This window comes from Oryctolagus cuniculus, chromosome 2, assembly GCF_964237555.1.
Source record: "Oryctolagus cuniculus chromosome 2, mOryCun1.1, whole genome shotgun sequence".
In the NCBI taxonomy this organism is placed as follows: domain Eukaryota; kingdom Metazoa; phylum Chordata; class Mammalia; order Lagomorpha; family Leporidae; genus Oryctolagus; species Oryctolagus cuniculus.
This window is the reverse complement of record NC_091433.1, coordinates 124,925,193-124,952,361: the sequence shown is the minus strand read 5'-3', so window position 1 is coordinate 124,952,361 and position 27,169 is coordinate 124,925,193.

Genomic DNA, 27,169 nt, shown 5'->3' with positions numbered 1-27,169 from the left:
TCGGTTGTTTTGACTAGAAACTAAAAACCCAGGTTATGAAAATTCTGTAAAAACTGTGACTCACACATTGACATGGTATAGATTTTAGGAATAAATTTAGAGATAATTCCAGTCTACATATTTAATCTATATGCATTTAGAAAGCATGGAATTGGGTTGCCACTGATTTTAACAGGTCTTTATCATTATGCAAATATTTCCTGAGTAATAATTTAAGAATCAAGAACTTACACTGTTTAAATAGTTTGGAAATAATCATTTGAATTCAGACTTACATAGTTTAAAGGGTTAAAATTTTTAAAAATAATAAATCTATTTTTAGTAAACAAAATTATATTTGTGGAGTATCAGGTGATTTTTGATACATGTATATTAGTATATTGTATAGTAAATCTTGCTTTTAGTTGCATGACTTTCATTTTCAAATCATTTTTTCTTCATTGAATTACTTCATTAGGGAATTAAAACCCTCAGGAACAGGGCTGGCATTATGGCACGGGGGTAAATTTCTCCCCACCCCTCTATGACACCAGCTTCCTATATGGGCACTAGTTGGAGTCTAAGCTGCTTTGCTTCCAATCCAGTTCCCTGCTAATAGCCTGGGAAGAGCTATAGGGAATGGCCCAAGTGATTGGGTCCCTGATACCCACATGAAATACAGATGAAGCTCCTGGCTTTGGCCTGGCTCTGCCCTGGCCATTGTGGCCATCTATGGATGAGAGCTTGCTCGCTCTCTCTCAACTCTGATTTTAAAATAAGCCAACAAATCTTTTTTTTTTTTTTTTTTTTTTTTTTTTTTTTTTTTTGACAGGCAGAGTGGACAGTGAGAGAGAGAGACAGAGAGAAAGGTCTTCCTTTGCCGTTGGTTCACCCTCCAATGGCCACTGTGGCCGGCGTGCTGCGGCCGGCGCACCGCACTGATCCGATTGCAGGAGCCAGGAGCCAGGTGCTTTTCCTGGTATCCCATGGTGTGCAGGGCCCAAGTACTTGGGCCATCCTCCACTGCACTCCCTGGCCACAGCAGAGAGCTGGCCTGGAAGAGGGGCAACCGGGACAGAATCCGGCGCCCCAACCGGGACTAGAACCCGGTGTGCCGGCGCCGCTAGGCGGAGGATTAGCCTAGTGAGCCATGGCGCCGGCTGCCAACAAATCTTAAAAGAAAGAAAACCCTCAGGAGTTACTATTCTTATCAAAAAGGATTAAAAAGCATAGAATTCCTTACTTGTTTGAAATGATGAAAAAAGACTTTTATTAAATAACATTTTAAAATATTGGCCAAAAAGCAATAAAGGTTAGTGATGCCTGAGAGATCAAAAGAGATGAACTTATTGTTAATTCCACTTGAGAACTTGAAAATGTTTCTAGATTGAGGAATGGGATAGCCAGGACAAGACCCCCTGAAATCTGGAAGATCTAAGTGACTAAAATGTCCCACAGTGAGGGAGCTCTAGTGATTCCAAGTATATCACCCCTGAATATTCTGTTTGATTTGGAACAGTGCAACTAAGAGAGAAAATTATCCTGCATTAGAAACAAAATTGCCAAAAAACACTAGAGATTACCAGTCCTTACACAGGTGCAATAATACAGCCTCTCCCCATCATACAGTGTGAAATCTCATGATTTTCAGAATAATGTGTAGAATGCAGTGACTGAAAGAACCACAGGGGTGGGGAATACTTAGCTCTGGAGAGGATGTTTGCCCCAATAATTTCAAATCCTGAAAACAAAACATGAATGGATCAAAAACTGTTTCCAAGTGTTAGTAACTTAAACGAAATGCATCCTTGGGTGCTTTTGTGTGGGAAAATCATAGAGCACATTATACAAACCTATATGGTACAACCCACTGCACACCTAGCCTGTATGATATAGCCTAGTGGTCCAAGCTACAAACCTGTACAGCAGGCTATCAGACTAAATGCCTCAGGCAACTGCAACACAGTAGCATTTGTATAAATGTATCAATTGGAATAAATGATAAAACTTGTTAAATTCATATAAGACAAAAAGAACAGAACATAAAATAAAGGAAGACACCCTGGAGAGTAAGCAGTGGGTCAACAAAAAGGCCTAGACCATTACTGTACACTATTATATAAGAGTTCATACATACTGTATACCTGGACTGAACTTATTTAAAAATTATCTTCCTTGAATAATAAATTCACCTTAGCTTAACATAATTTTTACTTTATATATTTTAAATGTTTTAAGTATTTATACACTTTTGTAATAATCATTAGCTTAAAATACAAACACATTGTACAGTTTTCCCAATTTTTTAGATCCATAGTCTATAAATTTCTTGTGATTTTTTTTTTTTTTTTGCTTTTTAAACATTTTTATTAAAACCAAGACACATTCACCTAAGCCTACACAGGGTCAAGATCATCAGTATCACTGTCTTCTGCTTCCACATCCTGCTGCAGTGGAAGGTCTTCAGGGAGGACAATATGCATGGTGCTGTCATCTCATATGCTAACAGCACTTTCTTCTAGAGTATCTCCTGGAGGATCTCCCTGAGGCTGTTTTATAGCTAACATTTTTTTGTTGCTGTTGTTTTCTAAGTAGAGGTACACTCTAAATAGTGGGTATATTATAAAAAGTATAAGGTAAAAATATAGAACGGCAAACCCTTAGTGTCATTTTCATCATTATCAAGTATTGTGACCTGCACATAATTGTGTGTAATACGTTTTTATACAACTGCCAGTGCAGGTTTATTTACACTAGCATTGTCACAAAAACTTGAGAATAATGCATTCTTTTATGATGTTAAGATGGCTTTAACATTATTTGTGCTAGGAATTTTTCAGCTCCATTATAATCTTATGGGACTACTGCATATCTGTGGGCCATCACTGAACCAAATAACATTGTGCAGCACATGACTATATCTGAAAACAGTAGCACAAATGTTAAGGAAAAGGAAGTGGGAGTATAATGATGTAAGCGCTATGCTTGAGGTGAATTGATATCACTCGAAAAAAATATGAAGAACTATAGGTGTACATTGGTAACTTCAAAGCATACACTAAAGTAACAAAGAGCTATAGCTAACAAGGGAGAAGAAATAGTAAATACTAATTATTAATAAATTGTTAATAATTAACAAATAGTTAATCTAAAAGAAAGAAAATAAAGAGAAAAGGAGAAGAAAGTAGGACAGGGAAACTGCAAAATAAACAAGATGACTCATTTAAACCTAATGATAACAATAATCACTATAAATGTAAATAGGCTGACTATTCTAATTAAAACAGAATATGAGATTGGAATAAAAGGAAATAAATGAAATCCCACATTATGTATTAAACCAAGTTAATACATTTTTATTTTAAAAATGTTTATTAATATAAAGAGAAGAGATTTCATGTATTTCATAGGTTTAATTCTAAGAAAATAACCATACTTCCTCTCTCAATACCCATTTTCCCTTTCTTTAACTTTTGCAAAAACATAATTCCAATCTACTGGAATCATGGGCTTAATGCACCACTAACTATAATATTCATCAAGTAAAAAGTAGAAAGACTATGTTCCACAGGAGTACAAGGGCCAAAAACAAAAATCAAATCACAAGATATCAGTTTCATTCCTATACTTTAATTGTATTCTATATTAACTAATCCATACTGGAGAAAACGTATGGTATTTGCATTGTGGGACAGGCTTATTTCAGTAAGTATGGTGGTTTCCAGTTACATCCATTCTGTTGCAAAAGACAGGGTGTCATTCTTTTTTATGATTGAGTAGTATTACACAGTGTATATATATATATATATATATATATATCACATTTTCTTTATCCACTTGGTAGTTGACAGACACCTAGATAAATTCCGTATCTTAGTTATCATGAAGTAAGCTGCAATAACATGGGGTACAAATAACTTTTTCATATGCTGATATGTTTGGGTAAATTCCTAGGGGTGGAATTGCTGAGTCATATGGTAAATCTATTTTCAGATTTCAGAGTAATCTTCATACTGTCTTCCACATGGTTGTACTAGTTTACATCCCCACAGTGGATCAGGTTATTATTCCCCCACATCCTCATATTTGATTTTTGGATGATAGCCACTCTAACTGGGGTAAGGTGAACCTCATTTTGGTTTTTACTTGAATTTTTCTGATGACTATAGCTCTGAGCATATTTTTGTGTGTCCATCACCTATTTGTGTTTGATGTCCTTTGCCGTTTCTTAACTGGATAGCTTGTTTTATTGTTGCAGAGTTTCTTGAGCACTTTAGAGATCGCAGATATTAGTCCTTATCAGTTGTATAGTTTGCAAATATTTTCTTTCATTCCATTGTTTGGCTCTTCACTTTCTTAAGTGTTTTGTTTGCAATGGAGAAGCTTCTTATTTTGATGTAATCCCATTTGTGTATTTTTGTTTTTATTGTCTGTACTTCTGGGGTATTTTCCAAGAAGTTTCTCCCTATGCCAATGTCTTGCAGAGTTTCCCCAGTGTTTTCCTCTAGTAATTTGATAGTATCAGGCCATAGATTTAGATTCTTTATCCATTGTGAGTGGATTACTGTATAGCATGTAAGGTAGAGGGCTTGTTTCACACTTAATGCATACATAGATCCAATTTTCCCAACACCATTTACTGAAGAGATTGTCCTTTCTCCAGGGATCAATTTTAGCTCCTTTGCCAAAGATTTATTATCGTGCATTAATTTCTGGGATTTCTGTCCCGCTGATCTAAATGCCTATTTTTGTGCCAGTACCAGGCTGTTTTAATTCTAAGAGCCCTGTGATACATTTTGAAATCTGGTATTGTGATCCTCCAACTTTGTTTTTAAGATTGCTTTAGTTATCTGGGGTCTCTTAAGTTTCCATATGAATTTTTGCATTATTTTCCTAGATCTGAGAAGAATGTCCTTAATATTTTCATTGAGATTGAACTGAATCTGGAAATTGCTTTGTGTAGTAAGGACATGATGATACTAACTCTTCCAATCCACAAACATGGAAGCTTCTTAGATTTTTTTGTGCATGACTTCTATTTCTTTAATGTTTGTAATTTTCATTGTAGAAATATTTCAGGTCATTGATTAAATTTATTTCAAGGTATTTAAAATTTCTTTGTAGCTTTTGTGGATGGTATTGATCTTACAAGTTCTTTCTCAGCCATAACATTGCTTGTGTATATAAAGGCTAATGACTTTTGTGTGTTAATTTTATATCCTGCAACTTTACCAAACTCTCCTGAGTTCCCACAGTCTTTTAGTGGGCTCTTTTGGTTTCCCATACTTAGCATCATGCCATCTTCAAACAGGGATAATCTGACTTCCTCCTTTCCAATTTGTATCTTTCTGATTAATTTTTCTTGCCCAATGACTCTGGCTAAAACTTGCAGAACTACATTGAATCACAATGGTGAAAGTGGATATCCTTATTTTGATCAAGATCTTTTCCTCATCCAATATGATGGCTGTGGGTTTGTCATATATTGGCTTGACTGTATTTAGGAATGTTTCTTCTATATACTCAATTTATTTAAGGTTTTTATACTGCTTTCTCTGAATCTATTAACATAATCTTATGATTTTTATTACTCAATTTGTTAATGTGATGTGTCACATTCATTGATTGGCATATGATGAACCACCCCTTCATACCAGGGATAAATCCTACTTTGTCAGGGTGAATGATCTTGCTCATCTCGTCTGTAGAGTTTCTGATGAGAAATCAGCTGATAGCCTAGTCGGAGACCCTCTGTAGGTAATCTGGTGTTTCTCTCCTGCACATTTTAGAATCTTTTGCTTATATCTTATTGCTGAAAGTTTGAGTATTGTGTGTCCTGGCGAAGATCTTTTCTGGTCATGTGCTTTAGGAGTTCAATGTGATTCTATACACTTGGATGCCCCCATCTTTCTCCAAATTAGGGAAGTTTTCTTCTATTATTTCACTGAATAAGACTTCTAGTTCATAATTTCTACACCTTTAGGAATACCTAAACACATTTTTTTTTTTTTTTGACAGGCAGAGTGGACAGTGAGAGAGAGACAGACAGACAGAAAGGTCTTCCTTTTTGCCGTTGGTTCACTCTCCAATGGCCGCCACGGCCGGCATGCTGCGGCCAGCGCACTGCGCTGATCCGATGGCAGGAGCCTGGTGCTTCTCGTGGTCTCCCATGGGGTACAGGGCCCAAGTACTTGGGCCATCCTCCACTGCACTCCTGGGCCACAGCAGAGAGCTAGCCTGGAAGAGGAGCAACCGGGACAGAATCCGGTGCCCCGACCGGGACTAGAACCCGGTGTGCTGGCGCCCCAGGCGGAGGATTAGCCTAGTGTGTCGCGGCGCTGGCCGACACATTCTTTTTAAAGATGCAGTGCTACATTAATATCAAATTACAATTCATTTTTAACATGTTTGTGTGTTTGTCAGAGCTTCTTGAAAGCCAGAATGAAAGAGAGAAAGGGAGAGATATTCCAAGAGATAGGGATGTTCTGTTTCCCTCACTAAATGCTCACAATAGCCTGGGCTGCATAAGGCCAAAGTCAGGAACCTGGGACTCCATCTGAATTTCCCACATGAATGCCAAGGTCCCAACTACTTAAGTCATCTTGTGTTGATTTCTGAGATGCTTTAGCAGGGAGGTGGATAGGAAATACAGGAGCCAAGATTCAAATTATCTACTATAACATGGGATACCAGCATTCTAAGATGAGGCTTAACCCACTATTTGGGAGAAAAGAACTAGATACAAAATATTCATTTCATCATGATAAATTTCATTTCAAGTGAAAAAAGCAATTCTGAATGTTTGTCAAATAAGAAAGTTCTCCAGTCTGCAGAGTCAATTCTTTATTTACATAACGAATCCTTTTCTCTGCTGATTTTTTCTAATTTTTTTTTAGTAGAAGGCTATGTGCCTCATGTTATAGCTCATGTATATGAACACCGAGTTGCTATCTTTTTGCTCATTTTTCCATCTGTTCATTTTTGCTATGAATTTTAAAATATTTCTTACTGGGGACAGCGCTTTGGAATAGAAGGTTAAGCCTCCGCCTGCCATGCCGGCATCCTATATGAGCAGCATTTCAAGTCCTGGCTGCTCCATTTCTGATCCAGCTCCCTGCTAATGTGGCTGGGAAAGCAGCAGAGGATGGCCCAAGTCCTTGAACACTTGCACCCATGTCACAGACCTGGAAAAAGCTCTTGGTTCCTGGCTTTGGCCTGGCCCAACCCCAGCTGTTGCAGCCATTTGGGAAGTGAATCAGCAGATGGAAAGATCCTCTTTCTCTCTCTCCCTTTCTCTCCCTCTTTCTATATCTCTGCTTTCCAAAAAAAAAAATGTATCTTTAAAAAAATTTTCTCCATTTAAGATTCCAAAATATTAAGTTGGTTCTTAACAGTAACTTAACAGTGACAAAGTCACTTCTACTTTGTCCATTAAGTTTCAGAATCTTTGATGATATTCTACATTAATTTAATTTAAAAATTTCAATTATTTGCTCATTTAAATTTCCCATATGGGTTTTTTCCTAGGATTTTTATTTCAGTAGTACCTATATTTTTATGTCCCACTGCATTTTCCTCTCTGGTCTGAGTTTACGCAAGTTCACAGGTTCTAAATGTATATTTCACATTGGTATCCACTGTGGTGTTTTGGAAATCACTGGTTCCTTGAAGTGTCTTCTTCAGTGGGCCTGATGAGGAACAGAAAGCTCTAATGGACAGTAAAGGTTGAGTTCTACAACTCAAGTTGATTGTTACTTTGGCTTGATTATGGCTTGGCACATACTTCTCCACCTCTCCTACTCTACCCCATATGTATTAACTTAAGAATAGTTATGAAAGAAGTTGGAGCAAGTTACAAAGTTCAAAATGAGGGGCCAGCGCCATGTAATCCTCCACCTGCTGCGCCAGCATCCCATATGGGCGTCGGGTCTAGTCCAGGTTGCTCCTCTTCCAGTCCAGCTCTCTGCTGTGGCCCGGGAGGGCAGTAGAGGATGGCCCAAGTGCTTGGGCCCTGCACCCCATGGGAGACCAGGAGAAGCACCTGGCTCCTGGCTTTGGATCAGTGTAGCTCTGGCTGTAGCAGTCATTTGAGGAGACCTTTCTGTCTCTTTCTCTCTTACTGTCTAACTCTATCAAATAAAAAAAAAAAGTTCAAAATAAAAAATTATGGGAGCCACAATGGAAATAAACTAATCCCTCCATTTTAAACGGTATTATCCTTGGAAATTTAATTTTTTTCAAAAGTGAAAGTCAAAACTTTTTACAATCCACACCAAGTTGTGGTCTCTTTTTCCAGCATTTTCATCAATATCCTAAATAATATAAATACCCAATAGATGCTAAGTTTTATGTCAATCAACAATTGGAGGACAAGACAAATGGCAATTTCCTCCCCTCATTGCACTAAACACTTTCTTGGGAGTACTAGTTTCCTGTGACACAGGTGTCCTTAACTAATTCTTTATATACTTATGTTTCCATGCTATGTAAATCATGGTTTGGTATGATGTTAACACCACCTTATTCATAATTTTAAACATTTTCAGGTTAAGAATGTGGGACATTAGGATAATTTGCTAATATTAGTTCATCTCTTTTAACACTTTAGTTTTCGTAGCCTGAAGAACCTCTGCTTTTAATATACTCTTACAACTCAAGGTAGCTTATATAAGGAATGCTTCCATTAATAGTAACTCAAATTCAGTCATTTTTCTATTCTATCATACTCTGACCTTTAAAAAAAATTTATTTATTTCAAAGGCAAAGTAACAGAAAGAGAGATCAAGAGATCGAGAGATCGAGAAAGAGGGAAAGAAAGAATTTCCATTCACTGGTTCACTCCCCAAGTGCCCACAATAGCCAGGGATAAGTTTCTGGCTTTCTTAATCTTTGTTTCGCCATGTGGCTGTCATCATCAGGCTATCATCTGCCTCTCACACACTTTTGGAGGAAGCTAGATCACAAGTTCAGAGTAGCTTAGACTCAAACCAGACTCAAATGAGATTGGGAGTCCCAAGTTGTAATTTAACCCAGTGACCACAAATGCTCAACCCTTATTCTGAAGCTTTGACTCACTGAAGAAAATGTAAACTAGAGGCATTGATTTTTACAATTATTCATTTTTTCTAAAACTGTATAGTATATGTCCATATAGCTTGTTGTGATAAGTTTAATGTAGTTGTAATTCACACCTTATACTTCTTTAAAATGCCTTCAACCCCTGGAATCATGCTAGGCAAATGACAGATAATAAATTTTACATAATTTTTAATCATTCAAGAATTTACATATGAATATTGTAAGAAATTAAATTATAGAAACATGAAACTTAGAAAGTCTACTGTAATTCCATTCTTTCTCAATCATTTATGAACAGCTGAAAATATTATCTTCCAGATTTCAATTGTTGTACTATCTTCTATTGAATTTATCATTTTCATTTTAGAAATGAAGTCATTCTGTAAATACTCTTCATCATTTAAAATGTGCCATTAACATTTTTTTAATTTGCATTTTTCTAACTAATTTACTGTAAGTTATATTTGATTTACATGGAACTATCTTCAGATTGTGAAAATTCACTAAAACCTATAGTTTTGTATACAAATTGAAGATAGTTAATGATAATCATTAAATGTAAGGTTATAATAATACTGGGAAAAGTGCAAGATGATCTTTTAGTGTTAAAAATACAGTAAGTATAAAGAATTTTTTTCCTTCTCAACAATTTTTCTTATACTTCCTTACAGTCTCCCATCCATCCCCTCTCTTCCTGGGGCCTGTGAATTGATAAAAGGGAGTTAGTTGCATTTGCTTTCATTAATGGACAAGATGGTTCCTAGAGGAAGAAAACATGAAGTGTTGCGTATGTCCAGCTTTGATACAGGCTTATGAGCTGAAAGTAATTTTTTTTTTTATTTTTTGACAGAGTGGACAGTAAGAGAGAGAGACAGAGAGAAAGGTCTTCCTTTGCCGTTGGTTCACCCTCCAATGGCTGCTGCAGGCGGCGTGTTGCGGCTAGCGCACCGCGCTGATCCGCAGCCAGGAGCCAGGTACTTCTCCTGGTCTCCCATGGGGTGCAGGGCCAAGCACTTGGGCCATCCTCCACTGCACTCCCTGGCCACAGCAGAGAGCTGACCAGGAAGAGGGGCAACCGGGACAGAACCGGCACCCCAACCAGGACTAGAATCCGGTGTGCCGGCGCCGCAAGGCGGAGGATTAGCCTAGTGAGCCGCGGCGCCGGCTCTGAAAGTAATTTTTTATCTTTATAGACTGATTAGTCTAGATCTCTAGAGAGTTAAATGGAGATTTCAGGAATTAACAGGGCAAAAGCATTGACAACTCAGTCATACATAATATCCTCTCTGCTATCACCATGAACATTTAATTAATTGACATTTAATTGAATTGTTGAACACCAATTACTTATTTTACTGTGGATCAAGAGTAAATAAATATAAGTTATATGCCCAAAGACAACAGGAACTAGAGAGATGACCAGAGTAAATCAGATATTTCAATAACATATAAAGGCCAAAAGGAAAGCAGGAGAGTGGAAACTGGTTTAGGAGGCAGTGTCTTGAGGAATTCCAGTGAACTCAACACAAAAATGCTCCACAGAGCCCCCTAGAGTCTCGGTGGGTGAGGGGGGAGTTAGTACTGCAGACAGCTGAGATGGGAAGACTTGTCAAAAATCTGAATACACACAGCAGGACTCTCCAGATCCTCTTGCCCCTTGGAAATCATCAAGTACCAATGCTTCTTTCCTACATTGGCAGAGTACACGAAGTTTATTCTATGAGCAATTTGAATATGGTAAATTCCAGATCCAAGAGCCAAGTGACTATATAAGGCTACTATAAGTTACATGTTGACAACAAGAGGGCTGACAAAACCCTGCGAATCAACTGTGACACCCCTACCTTCCCTTTAGGACCAGATCTTACAAAACGAGGGCACAGATTTATAACCTATACAAAAGAAAGGGGTAAAAGAAATCTCCAGGTTTACAAGCGGGCACCTGCCTAAAGCAGGGAAAATTTATTTTGACATTTGAGAACTGAGCATTTGTGTGATTTTCATGGATGGGTGGGAGAGGGCTTCAGAGGATTACACAGCTAGATGTTCAGAGGGTTTGCTTTCGGCAAAAATTTTGACAATTACACAGTAGATTTATTTGAGCATTTGGATAAAGTAATAGTGGAAACACTATTTAGAAAAAAATATCTGCAAGAAGAAACCAGCCATTTAAAGGTTTCCACTCTGAGAGACAGGAGTTGTGATAGAAACAGGAACATAAGCAAGTTGTTTTTCATTGTGGTGTTAGGTATCATTTCATTTTAAAAACACATAGGCTTATACTATTTTTAATAAACTATAAACATATTTTACAACATTTAAATATTTGGAGATTTACTGTGGAGTAAAAAAAGACAAACATTATATAATTTACCAATTGTTCTCTTCATTCACGATTGGTCTTTATGGCTCATGCATAAAATCATGCATATTCTTTTAGAATTCAAACAAACATCTGAATTAGTTAAGTATCTGAAATAATCAATTTGCTGGGTAAACATTTTTATATAATAGAACTTACACATCAAGTCTTTTTAATGATAAAAAATTCAAAAGATAAAGCAATAATGAGATAAAATATTTTTGGTGGTAGTCAAATAAGTTATGCCTGAAATGAGGTGGTTTTTTAAGAAGTACATGTCTTTTACAGAGCAGAGGCTGAATAAAGCACAGCAAGAAATAGAAAAATTTTAAATCATGCATGAATAATTTGAATTTTTAGGTTTACAACTGACTTATCATTTGTAGTGGGTGCTACATATCATAAATTTAAATTCATAACACTCAAAGAAAAACACTAATATGTGTTGTTGAAACATTTCCCTTTGTGCATAATTTTCCTTTTACCCTGTGGCAGAGAGAGGCAAAATGTTTACAAAGACTGTTTCTTCTTTCTCACGGGGAGCTAAACTACACATACCCATGTCTCACAAAGCAACGGGGACGGGACACATGCTAAAGATTAGAAGACTAATGGTGATCAGAAGTTATGTTCTGCCTGGGTTTGAGTTTTGGCTCCGCTCCCAATTCTAGCTTCCTGGTTAATACCTACTCTGAGAAACAACTGGTGATGCCTAAAGGGTTTGGGTTCCTGCTTATCACTTACTACATGAAATAGCTGAACTGAGTTCGAGGCTCCCAGTATCCCCCTGTCATGGCCCCAACTGTTGGAGGTATTTGGAGAGTGAAGCACTAAGTAGATTTTCTTTCTCTCAACCTTTCCTTCTCTCTGCCTTGCAGGTAGATAAAATTAATTAAATAATAAACATCTGTGTCCATTTTTAAAGAAAAATTTGAGGTGTTTCACTTCTCTGTTTGTTCACAAACATTTCCTGTGTCACTTGCTTGGTAGCTTGACACAGCTGACAACTGAGATATTGGAAGACAAGAGAGTCAAAATGGAGAGGGTCGGAATTTATCTATCATTGTTTTGAGACACATTACCTTAAAACATCTTGGGGAGACTCTGTATGCGTGAAGAACGATTCTCCATAATATTTGTGTCATCATACAGTTTTGGCCTGTGTTGTAACAACCAATATATTGTTATTATTACATTCCCCATATAAAATAAATGAGATGAGGTGGGGAAAGAGATATTAAAATAAGCAAGTAACTCCAATTGAGAGCCTCAATAAGAAAGTATAACACTTGACAAAAAGAGCAAGTGTTTTCTCAACTTGTCAAAACCAAGAAATCCAACTAAGTCACTAACAGACATTACAGAAAGACACGATTTACTTCAAATGTATAATTTCAAATAGTCCTCAAGAACTCTTTTGCAGTGTGTAAATTTTTCTATCTGGAATTATAATAATGTGATTGGTATTTTTTTTTCCCCTGAACTTTGCCAGTTTTTTCCCCATTTGTTTCTGTTCTGGTGGTTTTTAGCACTGATTCATAAGGCTATTTACTAAAGTAGTAGCACACTGTAGTACAAATGCAATATGCCCTGTAACTGTAATAAATGATTTTCCTAATGTGTCAGTTAAATTCTAACTTCTTTACTAGTGGCTAATATATTTATAACTAAAACAACATATATTTACTAAAAATATTAGAATTAGTAATGAGAATTAGAAACTTAGATTTTCCACAAAGAAAATACCAGAACCAAATTGATGTAACTGGTGAATTTTTAAAGAATAAATTATTAATTTAATCTCTTTATTTTTTATATGTCTGTTCATATTTTCTATTTCTTCCTAGATCAGTTTTACAGCTTGTGTTTTTCTAGGAATTTACCTAATCTATGTTTTTAACTATCCTTTATTGGCTCACAGGATTCATTTTTCGAAACTTTTATCAGTTCAGTAGGAATGCCCACTCTTTCATGTCTGATTTGAAAATTTTTTTGTATTCATTTGTCATAGAATTATAAAATGTCCTATAAAGAAAAAAGGCAGAGAGAACATCAGCTCCTTTCTGAAATAACACTTCTTTAATTTGCAAAAAGAGTTAAAATACTGTTGCTGGGGTGGACATTTTGGCCCAGTGATTAATATGCCACTTGGCATACAGCCTTTTCTTTTGGTCCTGTTTTGTTTATTGTTGTATTTTCCTGACTGACTTTAGTAGAGCTCTGTGTTTCATGAGTCCTTAGGTTCATTGGTTTCAGTGTTTCAACCTCAGATGTTCCTGGATTTGTGCATCAATCATGTTCTTCTTTAAAGTTATCATATTTACTATTTTTTCAATATTTGTGGATATCCTCAAATATTTCTATTTCTAGCTTACTTTGAGTCCACGGTTGCTAGGATTCTCTCTCAGGTGTCTGTAGCATGTTTTTCATAGACTTCCAGCATCTCAGTATGCATATGAGAAATCCCAAACAGCCAGGCATGATTCTTCTGATATCCTTCTCTTAGATGCATGAACGACTTTTAATTTTCACTAGACTTAAAGGATTAAATAGAATATACTGCGATCCACAGGTTTTCTCATAATTTTCCTGGCTTTGGAAAAGCATTTTCATGCTACACAGTTCAGGCTTTCTACAGTTGAATACACATTTGTTTGCCTTTGTATAATCACGTTCATCCTATTTTCACCCTTCATATGTATTGTTACATCGATGCTAGGTCCTCTGGCCATTGCTCCCAAATCCCTTTTCACATAGTTTTAATATTTTTTCTTCTATACTTTTAGATAAGCTTCTAGGAAACTCAGTCTAGTATCACTAATTATTTTTACTTGTGCCATTTGTAAATGGTACATTCACTTGCACCCATTTGTTAGGTTCTATAAAACACTAATGGTGTCATAATGAATGCTTAGGACTCCTTATTCTGCAGGACACTACTCTTTTTCTCAGAGTAATCTGATTTTCTCAGAGAAATTCAGAGATGTGTGATGCAAAATGAGAAATTTATCAACTGCTTAATGATAATGTCAGAGGAGAAAGGAAAAACAAAATAAAAGGCAATATTCAATGTGATGATATTCATAAATTCCTAATGACAATTCAAAGCTGGTTTCTTAATTATGATTTAGCTCTACCTGTAACGAGATATAAAATATACACACACATGTGCATGTACACCCCCACACATCTGTATGTACAAACACAGAGCCAAGACAATCTTAAAGCAACTACAAACACACACACACACAAATCCTAAAATAGACAGGAAAAAATGATTAGCTTGAGAGATAATTTGTCAACTGATACAAACCAACAACAATGGAAGATTATACTCAAATTATCAAAATAATTCATGTTCAGTCTCAAAGTACATGCTGTAAACAAAACAAAACAAAAAGAATAAGCTAGGGCATTTTTAGACCACCTAAAAAGCTGAGGCCATCTCAGTAATGAGTCCTCATTAAAACAGTTTCTAAAGGACAGACTCTGAAAAGAATAAAATTAACTTAGAGCAAAGTCCAAGAAACATAATGGAATACTAAATAAAGACGTTAAGAAACACCTTGGTAAATCAAATTAAAATTGTTTATGAAACAATAATACTGGTACTCTGCCTGATTGAGAGAAAAAGAGGAAATAAAACTAAAATATTCCAGTTACTCAGGCAATAGAATCAGTGATTCTTTTAAAGTAGTCTACAGTGATGATACAGTTTGGGAAAAGGATGAAGTTTTTTAATTTAATATTGCATTAGGCCATTTATATTATTCTGCAAGTGTCTGGAATTGAAACATGCAAAATAAAACTGAATATAGAGTAAGAACAAATGTACATAAAAATGTTTCAGTAATTGAAAAAAAGACAACTTTGACTCTGCTTTGGGCAGGGAAGAATTAGCAAATTATTTCTGCAAGTGAAGTTTATCTATTGAAAACAGATTCTTCTTGCTCTCGAAAATCATTTAAACATATTTAAATAGCATAAGTTTGAAGTCAGGTACCATATTAACAAAATAGAAAGGTCCGGTAAACAGTTCTTCAGCATCGCATAATTGCATTTTGTTTGCTTTGGTTTTCTCCTGCTCTAGAAACGTCTTTTCCACTGACATCAATATCAAGCGAACAGAGACAAATCCAGAGCACAGCAAATCCTTCAGAAAAGGCTGTAGCTTTCTTATTTGTTGTACCATTTAAGCCCTACTAGATACTCTTTTCTATTTCAGTCAAATGGGGTTAACTTTCCTACAGAATTACAATACGGCAGTATGTTCTTATATCTTTAAAAATTGAAATTATGAACACTTAGGTAACACTTTTACTTAATAACATAATTAAAATTGATTTGTTTTAAAAATTCCAAATAGAAAATTATAGTCTATCTGGTTTATTCAAATGAGTACAACAGAACGTTCAAGGAATATCATTCTATTATTGCATAGAATGTATCACTATTGGGGCAGAAACCATAAACACATCATTCTCTAAGTCTAGATTAACTTACTTATCTAAATTGGTCTAGGAGAGTTTTTAAAAAAGAAAATTATACCACCATTTTTGCTTACACACAATAAAAATTCGTCAGCATTACAGCAGTATAGTATTATTTTAGTATATAAAATACATTGCCATACAGAAATAACATACAGAATTAGTATGTCTCTATACTCATATATTTGAGAACAAGAAAGAATTAACTCCAAAGCCTTTCATTCTGTTCTGAATAAGTATGATTAACAAAGCCTGAAGTATTTTACAAATAGGTCCTTAGGTTTCTTTTAAAAATATATAATTATATATTATATAATTATTCACTATTCAGAACATGTTTCTTTTTGAGCATAATGAATATCGAATTATTATTAAAAAGACTTACATGTAACTGTATAATAAACTATAAATATATACACTATCTAAATGTATATATATAAATATATGGATATATTTATAAACTATGAAATATATAAAACTATATATTGATGAGGTAGCATATGATGCTTTCTCACATGTATATACTGTATAATAGTCAATCAAGGTAAATATATACTTTCCAGCATTTAACATTTGGTTATAATGAAAACATAAAAAATTCTATTTTGTAGATATTTTAAATAAACATACAGTACATCAACATTCTCTATAGTCACCCCACTTTCTGGAAGAACCCAAAACCTCTTATTCCTATATAACTATAATCTATAACTCATCAGCCTTTCTGTCACCCTTCTAGAAATTACAAGTTAACACAGCCAAATTGTCACAGAAACTATTTTGTATGGCATTATAAACAGGTCTCCAAAGGAGATCAGCTTTGCCTGACCTCTGTCAATATAATGCTTGCTGCCTTGGTTCTGGGATAGAGGTGGCCCAGTGAAAGCTGAAGGCATTCCCAAGGTGACTCTGCTGATGTGACTCAATATGAGAATGTTGCTAGTGAGCCACACCATTCATCTGAAAAGGAATCAAGAGCAGCAGCAAGATAAAAGGGTTTGGGGCCAAGCAAATCAGAGGCACTAAAGCTCTGGCGTGCCCACAGCAGCCTCAAAGGGTCAAGTAACCTAAACGAAAGTCCTGATGAAAGGCAGAAAACAGGAAGGAACCCATAGGCAAAGAGCTTATCTTTCCTTTTGACTGATAGAAGCAGCAAAGACTTTATGGGGGATATCTCAAGAAGTTATACCTGGTCAATAATGCATCTCCTCCTGGGTGTTTCTCCTCCTGGGTGTTTTTATTCTTTACTCTTCTCAACCTTTCTTCATTTTCTTTTTCCCCTCATTCTGTCCTATCTGGGATTGCACTTCACAATAAAGTGTTAAGTTTGAAAATATGACTCAGGATATGTTTCTGGAAAATCCTTCAAAGAAAACTGCATAAACTCTCTTCTCTTGAATTTCTTCTTAATGAGTAGTTCAAAGTTTCTGTGGAAGGCTTTAATATTTTTGCAGAACTAGATTAAAATTTTCTTAGTGATTCTGACACCTTTGTTTATGTCACCTTTGAGGTATAAATAAGGGAAGAGCAGTGTCAGCCTGTGAATGAGAAATTTTCTAAAGAACTCCATTACACTTTGCCTTGAAAATATAAGTAAACAACGTTTTGAAAGCATCTGATTTTAATATGCAATGCAATGTAGATAGCTTTGTAATGCTCAGTATTAAAATTGCAGATAAATATTTTAATACTCAATTATGTTTTAAAACTCTGATATTTTAGAAAAAGTGAGTGAGGACAATTAGGCATTTAACTGATTGATTTAAAAATAGTCTAAACCAGTGTGAGATAACTATCAAATCTGATATAAACAAGGTGAAGGATATGTGTAAACAAACTGTCTTTAGTCAATACAGGAGATGTCACATACTGTCTTATTTTTTTTTAAGATTTTATTTATTTATTTGACAGGTAGAGTTACAGACAGTGAGAGAGAGAGAGAGCTGTCTTAATTTTTTATGATTTTATTTATTTATTTGACAGGTAGAATTACAGACAGTGAGAGAGAGAGAGAGAGAGAGAGAGACAAAGGTCTTCCTTCCGTTGGTTCACTCCTCAAATGGCCGCAACGGTTGGAGCTGCGCTGATCCGAAGCCAGGAGCCAGGTGCTTCTTCCTGGTCTCCCATGCAGGTGCAGGGATCCAAGCATTTGGGTCATCCTCCACTGTCCTCCCAGGCTACAGCAGAGAGCTAGACTGGAAGAGGAGCAACCGGACCAGAAGCCGGCACCCATATGGGATGCCGGCATCGCAGGTGGAGGGTTAACCTAGTGTGCCACAGAGCCAGCCCCAACACATAGTCTTCTGCCACCTTTTCCTTAGATGATAGCAAACAACTCCATATCCACAGAAATTCTATGCAACACCAAACTTGCAGTGTCACTTGAACACAGGAATATAAAAGTACAAAAGATGAGGAAAAAGAAAGCAAATGCATACTAGTTCCAAGTTCTAACGGACACCTAACTGCCTTCATCTGGCAACAAACATTAGCGCAGGATAAGAAAAAACGCGAGGAAACCAGGGCATTGAGACACTAGGGAAAAGATTTGAGAGCCATGTGCAGCATCCATCAGAAAGTTGAACTCTACCTTACATATGAAAATATTTTTAAAAGCCCCTATCATATTAGTCTATAAGCTACAGAGAAATAATTGTAGTTTTCAATCATTAGAGGCCAAACATTCTAAACAGTGTCAGGTAAGTGATTTTAAAAAAGCAAGTTGATTTATAGTGATAAGCACAATTGAAAGGGGGCAGTCAGGGGCCGGCACTGTGGTGCAGAGGGTTAATGGCCTGGCCTGAAGCACCGGCATCCCATATGGGTGCCAGTTTGGCTGCTTCCTCTTCTGATCCAGCTCTCTGCTACGGCCTGGGAAAGCAGCAGAAGACGGCCCACGTCCTTGGGCCCCCCAACCCATGTTCGGATCAGCACAGCTCCAGCCATTGTGGCCAACTGGGGAGTGAACCATCCGATGGAAGACCTCTCTCTCTCTCTGCCTCTCCTAACTCTGACTTTCAAATAAATCTTTTAAAAAGAAAAGAATCACCTCCTTTAAAAAAAGGGGGGGGGGAGTCTTAACCTAGGTATTATGGAGGAGACAAAAGGAAGGAAGGAGAGAGATTTAGGCTACTGCATGCAGAAATAATAGCACAAAAGTGTAGAATTCACAACTTCTTCCTCACAATACAAAAAGTAAACAAACCCTGAAGTACCTGGGTTTTACTATACTGATAGAAAAGTTTGTTAGTAAATAAGAAATCATATAAAGCACGTCATTATAGCAAAAACTAGTGAAGGCAAAGTCCTTGGAGAATTCCTGGGGAGAAGTTAAAACAAGGAAAAAATAAGCATGAAACAGGAGAAAATGATAATCTTCATTTCAAACATGAAATATACTAAAAATACTTTAAAATATGGTACATCATCTTGAAACAGAAACTGAAAAGTCAGAATAAAAAACTCAAACAGTAAAAATGACTGAATTTAGGAATAAAATAGCTGAGATAAAAAAAAAAAAACAACTCAGGATTCAAGAGAATAAATAACATTTTCTCAGGGAAGAATTTACCCAAATTAAAATTTTAGAATGAGCACAGAAGACAGTTAACCAACCAAAGAAACCAATAACAAGAAAAAATTTACACAAAGGAAGAAGAATCAACAGAGAAAATAATGGAAGGGAAAGCAAAGGACAAATAATATCTACATTACTGGATTTCTTCACCAAAGGAAAACAGAACCATGACACAGGGTTAATACATGAAACTGTGTCCCATGAAAATACACAAAAACAGAAAAAGACTAGGATGTAGAAATTGAATGGGCTTACTAAGTACTTGGAAAAATTATCAGGAATGATAAACTCCAATATATATTATAGCAAACCTATAAGGTTTCAAAGATGAAGTTTAGATCCTAGGGAACTTGAGGCAAGAAAAATCAAATAACTAACAATGGTTTAAAAAAAAAAAAAGTTGGACTAGCATAATACTTATCAAAATGCTTTAGTGAGGGGTGAGCATTTATTCTAGTGGTCAAGATGCCAGCTAAGACACACTCTTCCCAGATCTGAGTACTGGGTTTGATTCCCAGTTCTGACTCCTAACTCCAGCTTTCTGTCAATACAGATTATGGGAGGCAGCAGGGATGACTGACCTAACTGGGTTCCTGCCACCCATGTAAGAGGACTAGATTGAGCTCCTGGCCTAATCATGGCTGCCATGAACTTTCACACAATTAAAACGCAGTTGGAAGCAGTTTCTCTTCTCTCTGGCTGCAACCCTCTTCTAATCTCTGCCTCATCCTCAAACAAATATTTTAAACAATTTTTTAAAATATTCAAGCCAGGCAAAAGTGGAGCAGGATGTATTTAAAAATTTACTGAGGAAATTACAAACCAAAAATTCTCTATCCACCTAAGTTGTCCTTAAATTACTAAGGGCAGTTTTCAACATTAAAGAGTTTTGGGCCAGCACTGCAGCTCACTTGGCTAATCCTCCGCCTGCGGTGCCAGCACCCCAGGTTCTAGTCCCAGTTGCCCCTCTTCCAGGCCAGCTCTCTGCTGTGGCAGATGGGCCAAGTGCTTGGGCCCTGCACCCCCATGAGAGACCAGGAGGAAGCACTTGGCTCCTGGCTTCGGATTGGCACAGTGCACAGGCCGTAGCGGCCATTTTGGGGGGTGAACCAACGGAAAAGGAAGACCTTTCTCTAACTCTGCCTATCAAAGAAAAAAAAAAATTTTGAAGATTCTATTCTATCAAAACTTTTGGAGGAATATACTAGAGTAAGACCAAGTGGCTGGCGCTGCGGCTCACTAGGCTAATCCTCCGACTTTCAGCGCCGGCACACCGAGTTCTAGTCCCGGTCGGGGTGCCGGATTCTGTCCCGGTTGCCCCTCTTCCATGCCAGCTCTCTGCTGTGACCAGGGAATGCAGTGGAGGATGGCCCAAGTCCTTGGGCCCTGCACCCCATGGGAGACCAGGATAAGTACTTGGCTCCTGCCATCGGATCAGCGCGGTGTGCCGGCCATTGGAGGGTGAACCAATGGCAAAAAGAAGACTTTTCTCTCTGCCTCTCTCTCTCACTATCCACTCTGTCAAAAAAAAAAAAAACACCAAGTAAGCAATTTCTGTAATGGGTGAATAGTTAATACTTTAAGTTTTCTAATCACTTGAAGAACCATCTATGTCAAAAACTGTGATGTTAAGGATGCCTGATGGGGTAAGGTATTCTCTGCAATGGTGGTTAAAGTAACAGCATGGAAAATGCACATTCCTATTGGGGATCCTTATTCAAGTCCTGGCTCCTCTACTTCTGATCCAGCTTCATGTTAATGTGCATTCAGCAGATGATGACTTAAGTATTTCGGTACCTGCCACCCATGAGGGAGACCCAGATGTATAGACTCCTGGCTGCAGCCTAGCCCAGCCCTTTTATGGGCAAGTGGCCAGTCAATCAGCAAATTGTCCCTCTGTCTCTCCCTCTTTGTCTCTTGACTTTTAAATAAAATTAAAAATAAATTAGTAAAAAAAAATTAAAAGGAAGCCTTAGAAAATCAACTGGAGTTTCCAGCTTACAATAAAGTTTCATTTACAGAAAGAGAGCCAAATTTGCTCTGTGAGTAATAGATTACTTGACACTATACAGAAGGATGAAATTTATGCAACCAATTAATGACTTGAAACTTCATAATCTCTGAAGTTTTTTTTTTTAACTTTTATTTAATGAATATAAATTTCCAAAGTACAGCTTATGGATAACAATGTCTTCCCCCCATAGCTTCCCTCCCACCCACAATCCTCCCATTCCCCGCTCTCTCTCCCCTTCCATTCACATCAAGATTCATTTTCATTTCTCTTTATATACAGAATATCAGTTTAGCATACATTAAGTAAAGATTTAAACAGTTTGCACCCACACAGAAACACAAAGTGAACAATACTGTTTGAGTACTAGTTATAGCATTAAATCTCAATGTACAGCACATTAAGGACAGAGATCCTACATGAGGAGTAAGTGCACAGTGACTCCTGTTGTTGACTTAACAAATTGATACTCTTGTTTATGGCATCAGTAATCACCCTAGGCTCTTGTCATGAGCTGCCAAGGCTATGGAAGCCTTTTGAGTTCACCGACTCTGATCGTATTAGGCAAGGTGATAGTCAGAATGGAAGTTCTCTCCCTCCTTAAGAGAAAGGTACCTCCTTCTTTGAAGACCTGTTCTTTCCACTGGGATCTCACTCATGGAGATCTTTCATTTAGGTGTTTTTTTTTTTTTTTTTTTTTTTTTTTTTTCCCAGAGTGTCTTGGCTTTCCACGCCTGTAATACTCTCATGGGCTTTTCAGCCAGATCCGCATGCCTTAAGGGCTGATTCTGAGGCCAGAGTGCTGTTTAGGACATCTGCCATTCTATGGGTCTGCTGTGTATCTCACTTCCCATGTTCGATCGTTCTCTCCCTTTTTTATTCTATCAGCTAGTATTTGCAGACACTAGTCTTGTTTATGTGATCCCTTTGGCTCTTAGTCCTATCATTATGATCAATTGTGAACAGAAATTAATCACTGGGACTAGTGAGATGGCACTGGTACATGCCACCTTCATGGGATTGAATTGGAATCCCCTGGTATGTTTCTAACTCTACCGTTTGGGGCAAGTCAGCTTGAGCATGTCCCAAATTGCACATCTCTTCCCTCTTATTCCCACTCTTATATTTACCAGCGATCACTTTTCAGTTAAGTTTCAACACTTAAGAATAACTGTGTATTGATTACAGTATTCAACCAAAAGTATTAAGTAGAACAAACAAACAAAAATACTAAGAGGAATAACGTATTAAGTTGTTCATCAACAGTCAGGGCGAGGGCTGATCAAGTCACCATTTCTCATAGTACTCATTTCACTTTAACAGGTTTCCTGTTTAGTGCTCAGTTAGTTGTCACCAATCAGGGAGAACATATGATATTTATCCCTTTGGGACAGGCTTATTACACTCAGCATAATGCTTTCCAAATTCCTAACAGGGATCACTTATCAGTTGAAATTTAAACACCTAAGAATAATTGTGTTTAATTACGGAGTTCAACCAATAGTAAGAGAACAAAAAAAATACTAACATGGATAAAGTATTACATTGTATATCAACAGTCAGGCCAAGAGCTGATCAAGTCACTGTTTCTCATAGTGTCCATTTCACTTCAACAGGTTTCCCCTTTGGTGCTCAATTAGTTGTCGCCGATCAGGGAGAACATATTATATTTGTCCCTTTGGGACTGGCTTAATTCAGTCAGCATGATGTTTTCCAGATTCCTCCATCTTGTTGCAAATGACCGGGTTTCATTGTTTTTGACTGCTGTATACTATTCTATAGAGAACATGTCCCATAATTTCTTTATCCAGTCTACTTTTGATGGGCATTTGGGTTGGTTCCAGGTCTTAGCTATTGTGAATTGAGCTGCAATAAACATTAAGGTGCAGACAGCTTTTGTGTTTGCTAATTTAGTTTCCTTTGGGTAAATTCCAAGGAGTGGGATGGCTGGGTTGAATGGTAGGGTTATATTCAGGTTTCTGAGGAATCTCCAGACTGACTTCCATAGTGGCTTGACCAGTTTGCATTCCCACCAACAGTGGGTTAGTGTCCCTTTTCCCCCACATCCTCGCCAGCATCTATTATTGGTAGATTTCTGAATGTGAGCCATTCTAATCGGGGTGAGGTGGAACCTCATTGTGGTTTTGATTTGCATTTCCCTGATTGCTAGTGATCCTGAACATTTTTTCATGTGTCTGTTGGCCATTTGGATTTCCTCTTTTGAAAAAAGTCTATTGAGGTCCTTGGCCCATCTATTAAGTGGGTTGTTTGTTTTGATGTTGTGGAGTTTCTTGATCTCATTGTAGATTCTGGTTATCAACCCTTTATCTGTTGCATAGTTTGCAAATATTTTTTCCCATTCTGTCGGTTGCCTCTTCACTCTCCTGTTTCTTTTGAAGTACAGAAACTTCTCAATTTGATGCAATCCCAAATGTTAATTTTGGCTTTGACTGCTTCTGGGGTATTTTCCAAGAATTCTTTGCCAGTACCTATTTCTTGCAGGATTTCTCCAATGCTAATAATCTGATGGTGTCAGGTCATAGATTTAAGTCTTTAATCCATGTTGAGTGAATTTTTGTGTAAGGTGAAAGGTAGGGGTCTTGCTTCATGATTCTGCACGTGGAAATCCAATTTTCCCAGCACCATTTATTGAATAGACTGTCATTGCTCCAGGGATTGGTTTTGGATCCTTGATCCAATATAAGTTGGCTGTAGATGTTTGGATTGATTTCTGGTGTTTCAATTCTGTTCCATTGGTCTATCCATCTGTTTCTGTACCAGTACCATGCTGTTTTGATTACAACTGCCCTGTAGTATGTCCTGAAATCTGGTATTGTGATACCTCCAGCTTTGTTTTTGTTGTACAAGATTGCTTTAGCTATTCGAGGTCTCCTGTGTCTCCATATGAATTTCAGCCTCATTTTTTCCAGATCTGAGAAGAAGGTCTTCGGTATCTTGATTGGTATTGCATTGAATCTATAAATTGCTTTTGGGAGAATGGACATTTTGAAGGTATTGATTCTTCCAATCCATGAGCATGGAAGATTTTTCCATTTTTTGGTATCCTCTTCTATTTCTTTCTTTAAGGTTTTGTAATTTTCATTGTAGAGATCTTTTACATCCTTGGTTAAGTTTATTCCAAGGTATTTGATTGTTTTTGTAGCTACTGTGAATGGGATTGATCTTAGAAGTTCTTCCTTAGCTGTGGCATTGCCTGTGTATACAAAGGCTGTTGATTTTTGTGCATTGATTTTATATCCTGCTACTTTGCCAAACTCTTCCATGAGTTCCAATAGTCTCTTAGTAGAGTTCTTTGGGTCCCCTAAATAAAGAATCATATCATCTGCAAAGAGGGATAGTTTGAGTTCTTCCTTCCCAATTTGTATCCCTTTAATTTCTTTTTCTTCTCTGGCTAAAACTTCCAGAACTATATTGAATAGCAGTGGTGAGAGTGGGCATCCCTGCCTGGTGCCAGATCTCAGTGGAAATGCTTCCAACTATTCCCCATTCAATAGGATGTTGGCTGAGGGTTGTTCATAGATTGCTTTGATTGTATTGAGGAATGTTCCTTCCATACCCACTTTGCTTAGAGTTTTCATCATGAAAGGGTTTTGTATTTTATTAAATGCCTCTCAGTGTCTATTGAGATAATCATATGGTTTTTCTTCTGCAGTCTGTTAATGTGGTGTATCACATTGATTGTTTTGTGCACATTGAACCATCCCTGCATACCAGGGATATATCCCACTTGGTCTGGATGGATGATCTTTCTGATGTGTTGTTGTATTCTATTGGCCAGAATTTTATTGAGGATTTTTGCATCTAAGTTCATCAGGGATATTGGTCTGTAATTCTCTTTCAATGCTGCATCTTTCTCGGCTTAGGAATTAAGGTGATGCTGGCTTCATAGAAATAATTTGGGAGGATTCCCTCTTCTTCAATTGTTCTGAATAGTTTGAGAAGAATTGGAATCAGTTCTTCTTTAAATGTCTGGTAGAATTCAGCAGTGAATCCATCTGGGCCTTTAAAAATATAAAATGTCCACATTAGACTAAAGCAAATTAGATATGACTGTTGAAACTTTTTCAAACAGTGTATATTACCGTTAAACAGGAACAAAGTAAAAATTGGAGGATAAAGAAGAAAGAAAAAAATAACATTTTCTACAGGTAGTCATTCAGTGCACTAAGAAAAGCTGATAAACAAGATAGTAAATCACTATGTAAGAAAATGGAATGTAGGCCTTCAATTGACATAAATACAAAGTTAACTATTAAAATACATAAATCTGCCTGTAAGCCAGAAAATTCAAAAATAGCAAAGGAATTTATTTTTTAGAGAAAACCACATAGTACATGAGAAAATAAGCAAAATATAAAATATTGTACTATGTCTGAAATCAAATCTATAAGCCATTAAAGGAAATATGAATGGCCTTATAACATTTATTAAAATTATTTAATATGTTTTATAAGATATACTGCAGACCATGTGTATAAAAAACACACTGAAAATAATACGGTCTAAGGATATATAGATGGACAAATGTATTTCAGGCAGATGAAAAACAAATGGGAGCTTGCATAGCATTGTTGATATAACATAATTTATGTATAATCAAAAGCAAAAGGACGCTTTTTGGTACGAAAGTCCCAAATCATCAATGACAATAAAACATTAATGAATATGTATTCATTAGGTAACATGGCAGCCATCTTTATAAAACAAAAACCACAGGAAATGTAAGGTGACATACACTGTTAGAGAAATAGTGATACAAAAAAGACACAGCAGAATTTACGTTTAGTATAAGAAGTTGACAAAACAAGATAATAGAGTTAACAAACAAAATAAATGAACTATAATTTGTTTATATCAAACTCTGAAATAAGGAATACTCTTTAAATGTCCATGGCACATCTAGAAAATTGTTTACATAGTAAATGACACACAGAAAAATATTTCATCTGTTTCATAAGACAAAAAAGTCACAGCTTCTGATCATAATGAAATAAAATTAGAATTACATAACAGAATCTAAAAACACAAAGTGTGACTCACATAAAAATGACAAGAAAATAAGACTCAAATATCTATTAATCAAGTTCAAGTTGATAATTGGAATACAAACAAATCACGGAACTAAGAAGGAAAAGTAAAATGCTACACAGTTGAATCCATAGGATGCAATTAAAATCTTAAGGATAATAAAATTTACTGCACTAACCCCTCCTATTGATACAAATAAAAGTAACTAAACTTCCAGTTATAGACACTGGAAAACAACAACAAAGGAAGCACAACAACAGAAAAGCAGTAATGAATGAGATAAAAAATAGAAAATACTATTCATATACACATTAATAATTTTATAATATATAAAAAGGAAGCATATGAAATAAAAATAACAAGGGGAAACAGTCACTAGAAAAATTAAAATATTAATAAGGAAATATTTATGGAAATAATCTAACATCTAAAATAAATGGATAATTTCTGAGAGAAATTCAAATTGCCAAAAATTGATGCCGCTAGAGTTAACAATTTTCATAGAGTTAACCGATTTTCACAGAAGACATAAACACTAAGGATTACCTCACAAAATAATAACCTCGTCCTAAATATTTTTACATGGTGATCCCAGCAGTTTTCAAAGGTGAGGTAGTCCCAAG